Raw genomic sequence first — 13,077 nt, forward strand, 5'->3', positions numbered from 1 at the left:
AAAAGCAGCTACTCTACTTTTCGAATTAAAGGATGAAAAAAACACCTGGCCGAACTCTCTGTTGCAACTTCAAATGCTCCGTATCAGTTAAATGGGTTCCTTGCAGCAAGGTTACATCGACCCTCTCTTTTCCAAGGTCTGACGGTGTCTTTTTTCTCTTAATTGTGCAATGACTCCCCTTAACATTCCAGGTGTACCATTTAAACGAATGGCTAGCCATGATTGTCCAACAGTCCGTGATCCCCGGGAGGAAGAACCCTACTCATAGCTCGCCGAGTGAAAACCGTAAACAGTTCACATAAATTTTGAAATACAACTTACAAAACTACCAAATCAAAACTTCTAACATCCACTTCTACAACATATCAACATACAACACAAAAGAAAGGAGACTTATCCCCTTGTCTACAGGGGGTGGTCATACCACCCATTAACCCCTCCATAGCTCCTTCCAGCTGAAGCCATGCCCCCTGCCCCAGACAACACAAAGTAAGAAAAAAATACAAAATCTAATAACAAGGAAGTTAAAAGTGGGCACTCAACCCGCCCCCTCCCTTACTGTAATCCTTGGCGCTCCTGGTAGTGGCTTCTCCCCACTTCCTCCAACCACACCCCCCCTCAAGCCCACACCAGAAAAGAAGAACAAAAGGAAATAGTAAGAAAAACAATAGGAAGCAAAGGATGATGGGAAGGAAGAGAGAAGGGAGAAGAGAGAGAAAAAGAAGAAAAATGGAAACAATTATGACCCCGACGTACAGTAAAAAAAAATCGCCCCCCCCCCACACTGACAACCAGGCCAATTACAGAGAAAAAACAAAATAAACATAATTGTCCATATTATTCATGTCAGTCAGTCTATTTTAAAGCATTCAAGAAGTCCTTTGCCTTTTCCGGTGAGTCAAAATTGAACACAGACACTCCGTGGCTAAAACGCAGTCTTGCCGGATATCTAACAGAATACTGGTTATGCAAGTCTCTCAGGCACCTTATTCGAAGGCCTTCCTCTTATGAATCATGACTGGAGAGAAGTCTTGGTAAAGCATAATTTGTGGTCCCTTGTATATCAGAGCCTGAGGATCCTTCCCCAGTGCTCAAGAGGCTTCCAGTATCATTTGTTAGTTTCCATAGTGCTGGAGTCGCACTGAGACCAGGTGGGGGTGTTGGTCCGATCCAGGCCTGTGCACTGTGATCCGGTGAGCCCGCATCCAGCCTACCTCGACTTCCAGCTTCAGAAACTGTGGGAGCCATTGCTTCAAGAAGCTCATGAGCTGGCCTTCCTCCTCCCATTCCGGACGTCCCACCGGGCAGAAGTTCTTCCAAGGCCTGGACCCGACCCACTGAAGATTCCGCGGCAGTTATGGAGGCCGCGCCCGTTGCTCCACTTCCCCAACCCGCTGCCCGAGATGCTGGATCTCCTGGTCGTGGTTCTGCAGCATGACCGAGATCAATTCGTGCCTGGCCCGGGTCTTCTCCATCGACGAATCGATCTTCTCTGGAGTTTCTGCTCTGTCAGTAAGTCCCCTGTGCTGCAGGAGGGTCCCTGCTTGTTGCGATCCTCATGTTCCCTTCCCTTTGGTCATTTTCCTAATAACTTTAAACTAACTCAGGACAGTTCTAGGATTCAAAAAATAATTATTTCTACCACATTAGGTAATAAAGAGAGGGTGAGTACCCCACTTTGTCTGGGTTCTGGTGCAGAGCTCAGCAGGCAGACCTACTGGATTGCCACCATCTTGAATCCCTCCCGCCTGAACTCTTAAACTTACTTTTTATTAATGCAGGCGTTCCACAAGTCTCTGAAGTACACATTTGGTCCCAACATTCTTCCCAGGAATTTTATCTTAATTCCTAAGTCCTTGGGAAGTGTGCCCGTTAGTAACTTGAAAAGGTATTGCCGCTTTCTGATTTTTTTTTGTTCAAAGTTGTCTTATTGGCACCCAGCCACATGTGCTGCAGAGATCACATGATGGTGTAGTGAGTAGCCTCTGTCCCTCTATTATCACGACAATGATGCATAATCACGGAACACAGTGTGCATTCTGAAATCGACCAACATTCCAACATTGAGAGGAGATTTCATCTCCCCATCACATTTCACACAGGATAAATTACATATGGTCTGGCTCTGTAAAGGATCAGTCCTATTTGTCCATCATAGAATCACAGAATGCCTACAGTGTTGAAACAGGCCATTTGGCCGAACAAGTCCACACCGGCCCTCTGAAGAGCAACCCACCCAGACTTATTCTCTTAGCCTATTACTCTACATTTCCCCTGACTGATGCACCCTAACCTACACATCCCTGAACACTATGGGCAATTTCACACGGCCAATTCATCAAACCTGCACATCCTTGCACTGTGGGAGGAAACTGGAGCACCCGGAGGAAACTAACACAGGCACGGGGAGGATGTGCAAACTCCACACAGAGAGTCACCCGAGGCTGGAATTGAACCTGGGTCCCTGGTGCTGTGAGGCAGCAGTGCTAACCACTGAGCCACTGTGCCACCCCCCTTAAGCCACAATGGCACCATCCTCCTCAACCAACAGTCAGTCCTGCACATGCTCACTTGGGAATATCTGATACTTCGTACAAACTCCTGCAGGTCTCCTCTTACTTGGTGCGACGGTGGACGCTTGTGCTGTACATATTGTCTCCCTCCCTTGATCTTCATTTTGCCAATGCTATGAAGACACTCTCTCACCTGATATGGTTCAGGGTTTATAAGGGGCTCTGTCGGAAACATTATAACATGTGATCCGGATTTTAAACCCACACTAACCCAGTGGTAAAAGGGAACACTTACCTCAATTACATAAACCCTGCTGCTTCTTACCATATCAAATAGCATCCACAACTCGGAGGGCTTTCCAAATGCAGTCTAGAGGATTTTAATAAGAGAGACACTGCTAGTGCAGTGGTTTGTTCATGTCAACGTGGAGACACCAAAAGCTGTGGGCCAAGGAATTCCAACTGATGGATGGGAGCTTTGGCCACTCCACTTTCAGCTGGTGCTGTGCCTTAGAGACAGTCAGTTCTTCTATAACGCCATGGTTGTGTTCTTGTGCGACCCTGCGCTATAGAAAAATTGTGTTTTAGAAACAGCATCTTAAATCACTGGCGCTGTAATCGCATTACAGTCCACACATGTTTTGAAAGTAGAAACAGCATCCCCAATTCATCAATCACGTTACAAATTTGTGTTGATGAAACACACATTATAACAGAAAGATCTTTAATTGGCATGTGGGAGACAACCTTGTCCAGGAGTCCTGATGAAGGGCTCCGGCCAGAAACGTCGAATTTCCTGTTCCTTGGATGCTGCCTGACCTGCTGTGCTTTAACCAGCAACACATTTTCAGCTCTGATCTCCAGCATCTGCAGACCTCACTTTTTACCAGGAGTCTTACCTGCCTGAGGCGAGAGACCTGATTGATTAGCCAATGGGGAATGGGAACCTGCCAACAGCAAATGGAAGAGGTTACAGGTGTGGTAAGCATATCTTGCCTTTTAAAATAGTTCACCTCTGAGGACTCCATATGCAGTGTGTAATCAATATTGTGACCCTGTCCATCAGTTAGCTTATTTCATGTTTGCAAGCTGCCAGATACACAAAAATCAGCTGTTTGCCAGAATGTCTGCTTTATAACTTTAAAGATGTTTTACTGTTTTAAATAAATTAGCTCAGAAAACAAATCAATCCGTGACAATCCTTACATAATTATTACTAATATGATAAAAAGAGGTGGTGAATTTCTGCATTACAAATTCTGAGGCTACTCCTGGAGCTTATTACAAGGCAGTGTTCAGGACAGACCCTTTTCAAAGTTTGTGAGAAGATTTGTAGCTCGGGTGCTCCCAGCTCGGCGAACAGAACCACACCATATCCCCTTTTCCTCCATGTCAGAAACCATGTGGTATCCCATACCTAACATTGCCTGAAAGTCTGTACCCTCCTGTCACCTCCTCATTGTCCAAGTTACAGTTAATCTAATCCACACCTTACCTGATTTTAAAAGCTGTTGGTCCCTCACTAAGAAAGGGGCTGGAAGTTTCAGAGAGTGAGTGCAAATTTACCAATGCTGAAATATATATTCACAGACACTAATGTACAAGCAGCTATTGTGTTCTTTTATGGTATTTACCTAGTCAGAGTAGCAAAACTCTGAAGGAAGACAAAGCCGGAGGGTAAAGCACAAGGTGCACTCCAGATGAAGGGAATTAAGTTAACAGCTGTAGAATAAATAGTTTGGCAGGGTACATGCAGTTAGATTGAGAGCACTCGATGGTCAGTTCTTACTGTTTAAACAACTGCAAAATAATCTGCGATGGCCGTTTGTGCATGTATTGAGTGCTCGGTGAAACATGACACAAGCTTCTAATAGACACAACTTCTTATTTTGTTGCATTGGATACTCCTGAGTGTCACATGCATATTCATATAATTCAAAGGCAGGCAATAGTCTAGTGCTGTTATTGTTAATCCAGAGACCCAGGTAACGTCCTGGGGACCCTGGTTCAAATCCTGCCATGGCAGACAATGGAATCTGAATTCAGTAAATCAGTGAGCTGCCAGAGGAAGTGGTGGAGGCTGGTACAATTGCAACATTTGATGAAGGGCTTATGCTCGAAACGTCGAATTCTCTATTCCTGAGATGCTGCCTGGCCTGCTGTGCTTTGACCAGCAACACATTTGCAGCTGTGATCTCCAGCATCTGCAGACCTCATTTTTTACTCGAACATTTAAAAGGCATCTGGATGGGTGTATGAATAGGAAGGATTTGGAGGGATATGTGCCGGATGCTGGCAGGTGGGTCTAGACTGGGATGGGATATCTGGTCAGCACGGACAAGTTGGACCGAAGGGTCTGTTTCTGTGTTGTACATCTCTCTGAGTCTTTGATGACCATGAATCCATTGGCAATTATCAGGAAAGAATATTTGGTTCACTAATGCCCATTAGGAAAGGAAACTGTCATCTTTACCTGGTCCAGCCTACATGTGACTCCAGACCCACAGAAATGTGGGTGACTCTTAACTGTCCTCTGGGCAATAAATATATCCTGTGAATAAATGAAAGGAAGAATAGTTTCAGGCTTCAAGCTAAAAGCTTCTAGCTAAGAATCACCAATTACTTGATTAGACTGCCATCTACTGGATTAAAGTCTGAAACCTCACAGCATGAAGAGACCTGTGGTAGGTTTAGGGTTAGAATTAGAATTGAGCCCATTCAGTCCCATTCTACTATTCAATAAGATCATTGGTTGACGTGTGATTTAACTTTCCTCTGAATACCTCAATATCTTCGATTAACAGAAACCTACCAGCCTCAGCTACATAAATAACTATTGATTCAAGATTGGTTGCTGTTTGTGGAAGAGAGTTCTATTTCTGAATTTCACTACTGGAAGTCCTTGTTCTGTTTTAAACAAAGCCCCCACCAACCAAACTAGCTTCTGTCTGTTCCTTCTGTCAAAATAACACAAGTAATTTAGCTTAATCTAAAGTGCTGATCATTCCACTGATCTTCGTGTTGGTCCAATCCTACTCTCTTGCTTTGCTTGTTTCCCTTTAATTTGGTTTAATCTCATTGCGTTCATCGTCTTTCAACTGTTTATGTTTTTCAGGTAACTATCCATTTAATGTTTTGATGAATTTTTATGGACTGTTCTTCAGCAATGGCTTGCTGGGTGATGATATCAGAACATAGGAGCAGGAAGAGGCCATGTGAAGAAGGGTTAACCCCGAAACGTTGACTTCTCCACCTCTTGATGATGCCTGGCTTGCTGTCTTCCTTCAGCCTCCTGCTTGTCATACCTCTGTCCCATTGAACCTGTTGCACCATTAAAATAGATCCCACCTGATTTCATACAATCCCCACAGCGTGGAAACAAGCCCTTCAGCCCAACAAGTCCACACTGACCCTCTGAAGAGTATCCCACCCAAATCCCCTACATTTACCCCTGACAAATGCCCCTAACCTACACACCACTGAACACTATGGGCAATGTAGCATGGACAATCCACCTAACCTACACACCTTTGGATTGTGGAGGAAGCCAGAGCAGCCGGAGGAAACCCACGCAGACATAGAACATAGAACATTACAGCGCAGTACAGGCCTTTCAGCCCTCGATGTTGTGCCAATCTGTCATACCAACCTGAAGCCCATCTAACCTACACTATTCCATGTTCGTCCATTTACTTGTCCAATGACGACTTAAATGTACTTAAAGCTGGTGAATCTACTACCATTGCAGGCAAAGCATTCCATACCCTTACTACTCTCTGAGTAAAGAAACTACCTCCGACATCTATCCTATATCTATCACCCCTCAATTTGAAACTGTGCCCCCTTGTGCTCGCTGTCCCCATACTTGGAAAAAGGCTCTCCCTGTCCAACCTATCTAACCCTCTGATTATCTTGTATGTCTCTATTAAGTCACCTCTCAACCTTCTTCTCTCCAATGAAAATACCCTCAGGTCCCTCAGCCTTTCCTTGTAAGTCCTTCCCTCCATACTAGGCAACATCCTAGGAAATCTCCTCTGCACCCTTTCCAAAGCTTCCACATCCTTCTTATAATGCGGTGACCAGAACTGTACACAATACTCCAAGTGCGGCCGCACCAGAGTTTTGTACAGCTGGAGCATAATCTCATGGTTCCGGCACTCGATCCCTCTATTAATAAAAGCTAAAATACTGTATACCTTCTTAACAACCCTGTCAACCTGGGTGGCAACTTTCAAGGATCTGTGTACCCGGACACAGCGATCTCTCTGCTCATCCACACTACCAAGAATCTTACCTTTAGCCCAGTACATTACATTCTGGTTAGTCTGACCAAAGTGAATCACCTCACACTTGTCCGCATTAAACTCCATTTGCCACCTCTCAGCCCAGCTCTGCAGCTTATCTATGTCTCTCTGTAACCTATAACATCCTTCGTCACTATCCACAACTCCACCGCCCTTAGTGTCGTCTGCAAATTTACTAACTCACCCTTCTACGCCCTCATCCAGGTCGTTTATAAAAATGACGAACAGCAGTGGACCCAACATCGACCCTTGCGGTACACCACTAGTAACTGGACTCCAGGATGAACATTTCCCATCAACCACCACCCTCTGTCTTCTTTCAGCAAGCCAATTACTGATCCCAACTGCTATATCTCCCACAATCACATTCCTCTGCATTTTGTACAATAGCCTACTGTGGGGAACCTTATCAAACACCTTGCTGTAAACAATATACACCACATCAACCGGTTTATTCTCATCTACCTGTTTGGTCACCTTCTCAAAGAACTCAATAAGGTTTGTGAGGCATGACTTACTCTTCACAAAACCATGCTGACAATCCCTAATCAAATTATTCTTTTCTAGATGATCCTATCTCTTGTAACCTTTTCCAACACTTTACCAACAACTGAAGTAAGGCTCACTGATCTATAATTACCAGGGTTGTCTCTAATCCCCTTCTTGAACAGGGGAACCACATTTGCTATCCTCCAGTCTTCTGGCACTATTCCTGTAGACAATGACGATTTAAAGATCAATGCCAAAGGCTCGGCAATCTCCTCCCTGGCTTCCCAGAGGATTCTAGGGTAAATCCCATCCGGCCCAGGGGACTTATCTATTTTCACACTCTGCAGGATTTCTAATACCTCTTCCTTGTGAACCTCAATCACACCTAGTCTAGTAGCCTGTATCTCGGTATTCTCCTCGACAATATTGTCGCTTTCTAGAGTGAATGCTGTCGAAAAATATTCATTTCATGCTTCCCCTATCTCCTCTGACTCCACACACAACTTCCCACTACTATCTTTGATTGGCCCTAATCTTACTCTCATTATTCTTTTATTCCTTAAATACCTATAGAAGGCTTTAGGGTTTACCCTGATCCTATCCGCCAACAACTTCTCATGTCTCCTCTGGCTCTTCTGAGCTCTCTCTTTAGGTCTTTCCTGGCTACCTTGTAACTCTCAAGCACCCTACTGAGCCTTTACATCTCATCCTAACATAAGCCTTCTTCTTCCTCTTGACCAGAGATTCCACTTCCTTTGTAAACCACGCCTCTAGCGTTCTACAGCTTCCTCCCTGCCTGACAGGTACATACTTATCTAGGACACTCAGGGGCTTTTCCTTGAATAAGCTCCACATTTCTAATGTGCCCATTCCCTGCAGTTTCCTTCCCCATCTATGCTTCCTACATGGGGAGAATTTGCAAACTCTATACAGATAGTTGCCCAAGGCTGGAATCGAATCCTGGTGCTTGGCGCTGAGGCAGCAATGCCAACCACTGAGCCACCGTGCCATTTCCCCCTTCTTCAACTATTTCCCACATGATCACCATGTCTTTTGTCATCTTTAATATCTAGAAATCTGTGGAGCTCTGTCTTGAACATACTCAACATTTTAGCTTCCTTAACCCTTGGGAGTAGAGATTTCTAAAGATTCTTCTGTATGAAAAAATTCCTCCTCATTTCAGTCCTAAATGAACTCGCCCTTTGTTTGGAACTATTGTCCTCTGTTTCTAAACAGACATCTCAAACGCATTCTTTACCCAAAGCATTCTTAGACTGGACAATGGAAGTGTTTTCAGACTGAAAGCAACACAAGCTGCCACCGTTTGGCATGGGTTTGGAGATACTTATGTTGAATTGAATGGTGAAAATGCCCAATGCAACATGCCAACAGTAAGAACACCCACATTTATATAAGCACCTTTCACAACCTTAAAGTATCTCAAAACACTTAGGAACGAAATGCTTTTTGAATTGTTGTACTGTTGGAAACATGGAAACCAATTTGCATCAGCAAACTCCCATAAATAGAAACGTGATGATGACCACCTCAGTGTGAGCCAGGTCTTGTTACAATGGGAGCATGGCTGTTGTTACTCGGACCAAGCTCTACAGCAGACAGCACTGCCTCAGATCTCACAACCACAACGTTTTAGCTTATGACCCCACCTAGGGTCCCAGCTGCCGTTTTGGGAAGCACTGCTCTATGATCAACTGCCCTTAAACCTCCTCATTTGACCTGGTGTCATTTTATTTTATAACGCTCTTGTGAAGTGCCTTGGGATGAGCTTATTACCTTAAAAGTGCTATGTAAATACAAGTTATTGTTGTTGACAGTGTAACAAAAACCCTCCCACTCCATCAAGTCATAGTGGACACAGCAGCAAGAGGTGGTTGCTGCAGAATGGTCACTAGCAACACTAAACAAATAAAAACAGGTGAAGTGTTTGCAACGGGGAATTGCAATAGGGAGCAGGAGACTGTGTTAAAAAGTCAACTTTGTCAAGAGTACAGAACATTCCAGCACCTAGATGATATTTGATGATTTGAGCAAGATCATGCATCGACTTTACATTCATAGTGGTGATGAAAGTTTTTGTAAAACTGTGTGCAAATAAAACCTTTAAATTGCTTCCTTTAAATCTCGTCCCTTTCCTACCTCTGAGCAACGTCTTTTATTCATCAATTAAACAGTGAAACAGGTTTCAGACGGAATTTGAATTAGGAATGCCGAACTGTGAACGTTGTCAATGTTCTCAGGGTTCAAAGCAGTCAGATGACATTGGCAGCATCTCTTCAATTTCTTTTTTGGAATGGATGACGTACTCTACATAACTTATCAAGGAAATGTTGTGAGGCTTTGCAACAGTATTAGGGTGGACCTGGAACTTACTTCAGGAAAACAGAATCGAATTAATTTTGGCTAGCGACATCCCAGTATCTCCTTTTAGGGAAAATGGTGGCTCAGTGCTGTCACAGGAGGAGTAATCCAGAGGCTCAGGGTAATCCTCTGTGGTAAAGGGTTCAAATCTCACTATGTCACTTGATGGAATTCCAATTCATTTAATAAAATCTGGAACTGAAAGCTACAATATATGTAGCATTGGGAATTATTACCAATTGTTCTGAAGACCCATCTGGTTCACACATCTTCTTTAGGAAGTTTGCTTTCCCTACTTGGTCTGGCCTACATGTGAGTTCAGACCCACAGCTATGTGGTTCACCTATAACTGTCCCTGAAATCACCATGCAACCCACTCAAAATTATGTTGCAACCTGTTCCCCAATGCAGAGAAACACCATTCCTATCTCAACTTTATAAATATTTACTTAATTGAAACCTCCCAACTTTTTTTTGTTTTGGGCAGCACGGTGGCTCAGTGGTTAGCACTGCTGCCTCACAGCGCCAGGGTCCCGGGTTCGATTCCCGGCTCAGGCAACTGTTTGTATGGAATTTGCATGTTCTCCCTGTGTCTGTGTGGGTTTCCTCTGGATGCTCCAGTTTCCTCCCACAGTCCAAAGATGTGCAGGTTAGGGTGGATTGGCCACGCTAAATTGTCCCATAGTGTCCAGGGATGTGCAGGCTGGGTGAGTTAGGCATTGGAAATGCAGGGTTACAGAGGTGGATCTGGGTGGAATGCTTTAAATTCAGAGTGTTCGTGTGGACTCAATGAACCAAATGGCAATGCCATGTGATTAATGGTCCAGAATGCCAGAGAATGTTCTGGAGATATAGATTTAAATTTCATGAAGGGAGGAAATAGCGCTTTCCACCCAAGCACTGGGTTTACTCTCTTCCTGACTCCCCAAAGCCTAACCACTATCTACAAGGTACAAGTCATTAGTGAGATGGAAATAATCCCCAAGTGCCTGGATGGGTGCAGCTCCAACAACACCCAAGAAGCTCCCAGAAAAAAGCAGCCAGCTTGACGGGTACCACATCCACCATCTTCAACATTTACATCGTCCACCACAAAAACACAGTGGCAGCAGTCAGCAGCATCTACAATATGCACCATAACAACTTTAAAGCATCTTCCAAACCCATAATCTGTGCCACCTTGAAGGATAAGGGCAGGTGTGTTGGAACACCATCACCTGTAAGTTCCTCTCCAAGTCTCTCACTATCCAATCTCTCCAGTTACATCTTCTCTGTCACTGAATCAAAAATTTAGAACTCCCTTCCTAATTACACTGTGGGCTTACCTGAACCCCATGGTCTGCAGTGATTCAAGAAGGAAGTTCACCACTTTCTCAAAGGCAATTTGGTGTAAGCAAAAACAGGCTAGCCTTGTGAATAACACTCATGTCTTGTGAAAGAATAAATGTTTTTAAAAGATATTTACTGGTGAAGACATTCTCAGCAACGTACGTTAATCTGTGTCTACTAGGAGATGGGGTGTGGGGGTGGGGAATAAAGATGAGGTGATTAATGCCCTTTACTCAATCTCTCATCCCAGGAAGCACTTGCTTAAATATTATGCATTCTACAGAAAAGTGACTCAATGGGCTTCGTAGCCAGTTCACTGGTTTTGTATCCGCAGGAGTTATGGAGGAAGCAGTTCAGCTAATTACTATACAGCAAGCCCCACAAGCAGTAATGGGATCAATGACCAAGATGAATCTCAGGGAGAGAATTCAAAGATGGCGACGCAGCGAGGCTCCTGAGCCCAGGCTTGTCAGCTCTGTCCTCTTTCCTTTTCTCTTCTCTCTTTTCTAGTGGAGCGTCGGAGGCTGAGGGGTGACCTTAAAGAGATTTATAAAATTATGAGGGTTATGGACACGATAAATAGGCAAAGTCTTCCGTGGGGTCAGGGAATCCAGAATTAGACGGCATAGGTTTAGGGTGAAAGGGGAAAGATATAAAAGAGACCTAATGGGCAACTTTTTCACACAGAGGATGGTACGTATGTGGAATGGGCTGCCAGAGGAAGTGGTGAGGCTGGTACAATTGCAACACTTAAGCATCTGGAAGGGTATATGAATAGGAAGGTTTGGAGGGAGATAGGCTGGGTGCTAAAAGGTGGGACTAGATTGGGTTGGGATATCTGGTTGGCACAGGTGAGTTGGACCAAAGGCTTTGTTTCCATGCTGTACATCTCTATGACTAGTTGTTTTTTTCACTTTTTATCTTAGCTCTTTTGAGGAACTCTGTCACGGCAACAGCATCACATACTCCTGAGTGTCACATGCATATCAATGCAATTGAAGGGGAGGCGATGGTCTGGTGCTATTATCACCTGGGTAACATTCTGGAGACCCTGGTCCCTATCCTACCATGGCAAGTGGCGGAACTTGAATTCAATAAAATCATGACCAAGAATCTATTGGCGATTATTGGAAAAAACACATCCAGTGCTCTAATGGCCTCACAGATGAGTTTGGGTTCCCCATGGCATCAGCATCCAGTGCAGGCTCATGGAGGGGGGGTTTGGACCTAGCCAGCGGCAGTGTAGTGTATTGGCAAGGTGGGCCCAGAGCAGAATCTTGGCTGCGGCGGCAATGAGTTTGAACTGGCGTAGGATCTAGCGGCATCAGGGCTGGCTGCTTTGGTGAAGTCTGGTGAGGACTCATGGTGGTGGCAACATTGGTGGAGGCGAGATGGCACTGGAGAGTAGCAGCTCTTGCTTTAGTGGCATGGTGAGGAAACTCATGGCTGGGCGCTCCAGGACCATGTGCATTTAACAAGACGGACCATAAAGCTGAACTTTATTTCCTTATTCTTCTACCTTTATGTTTTGGATTATTCTTTTGTGTTTTAAAATGGCGCCATAGAGTGGCGATTCTATATAACACTTTTCACTGTATTTTATAACAAAATACACCTGACAATAAATAGATCAAATAACAGTTGGTTTCAGCACCTGGTTTTTCTTTAAGCAACATTTTCAACATTTATCTAAGTGAGAGCTCAGGGTCTTGGTATGGCATCTTATTTGGAAGACAACAGTTTGGTCAATGCAACCTTCACTTAGAACTGGATTTCCATTTTTGAGGTTGGTAATAGAAATTGGAAAAATAGGCACCTTTACTTCTCAGCTCAAAGGAAACCAATGGCACTATATGCTCCATGTTTCTTGGGGTTTGGGGGCAGGGGTTTATGGATGAGGAGCTGAGGCTGAGCAGTCAGACCAGCCTATGCACAAGAATGTGCGGAGGTGGTTGGGTACCAACATATGTTGCTTGAAGTCCCACCTCGATGTTATGGCACTTTTCTCCAGTTTTAATGGAAATAACTTTGAGAGATCCCATCAGAATTGTGTGCAAGACTGT

Source organism: Hemiscyllium ocellatum, chromosome 23 (assembly GCF_020745735.1).
Source record: "Hemiscyllium ocellatum isolate sHemOce1 chromosome 23, sHemOce1.pat.X.cur, whole genome shotgun sequence".
Taxonomy (NCBI): Eukaryota; Metazoa; Chordata; class Chondrichthyes; order Orectolobiformes; family Hemiscylliidae; genus Hemiscyllium; species Hemiscyllium ocellatum.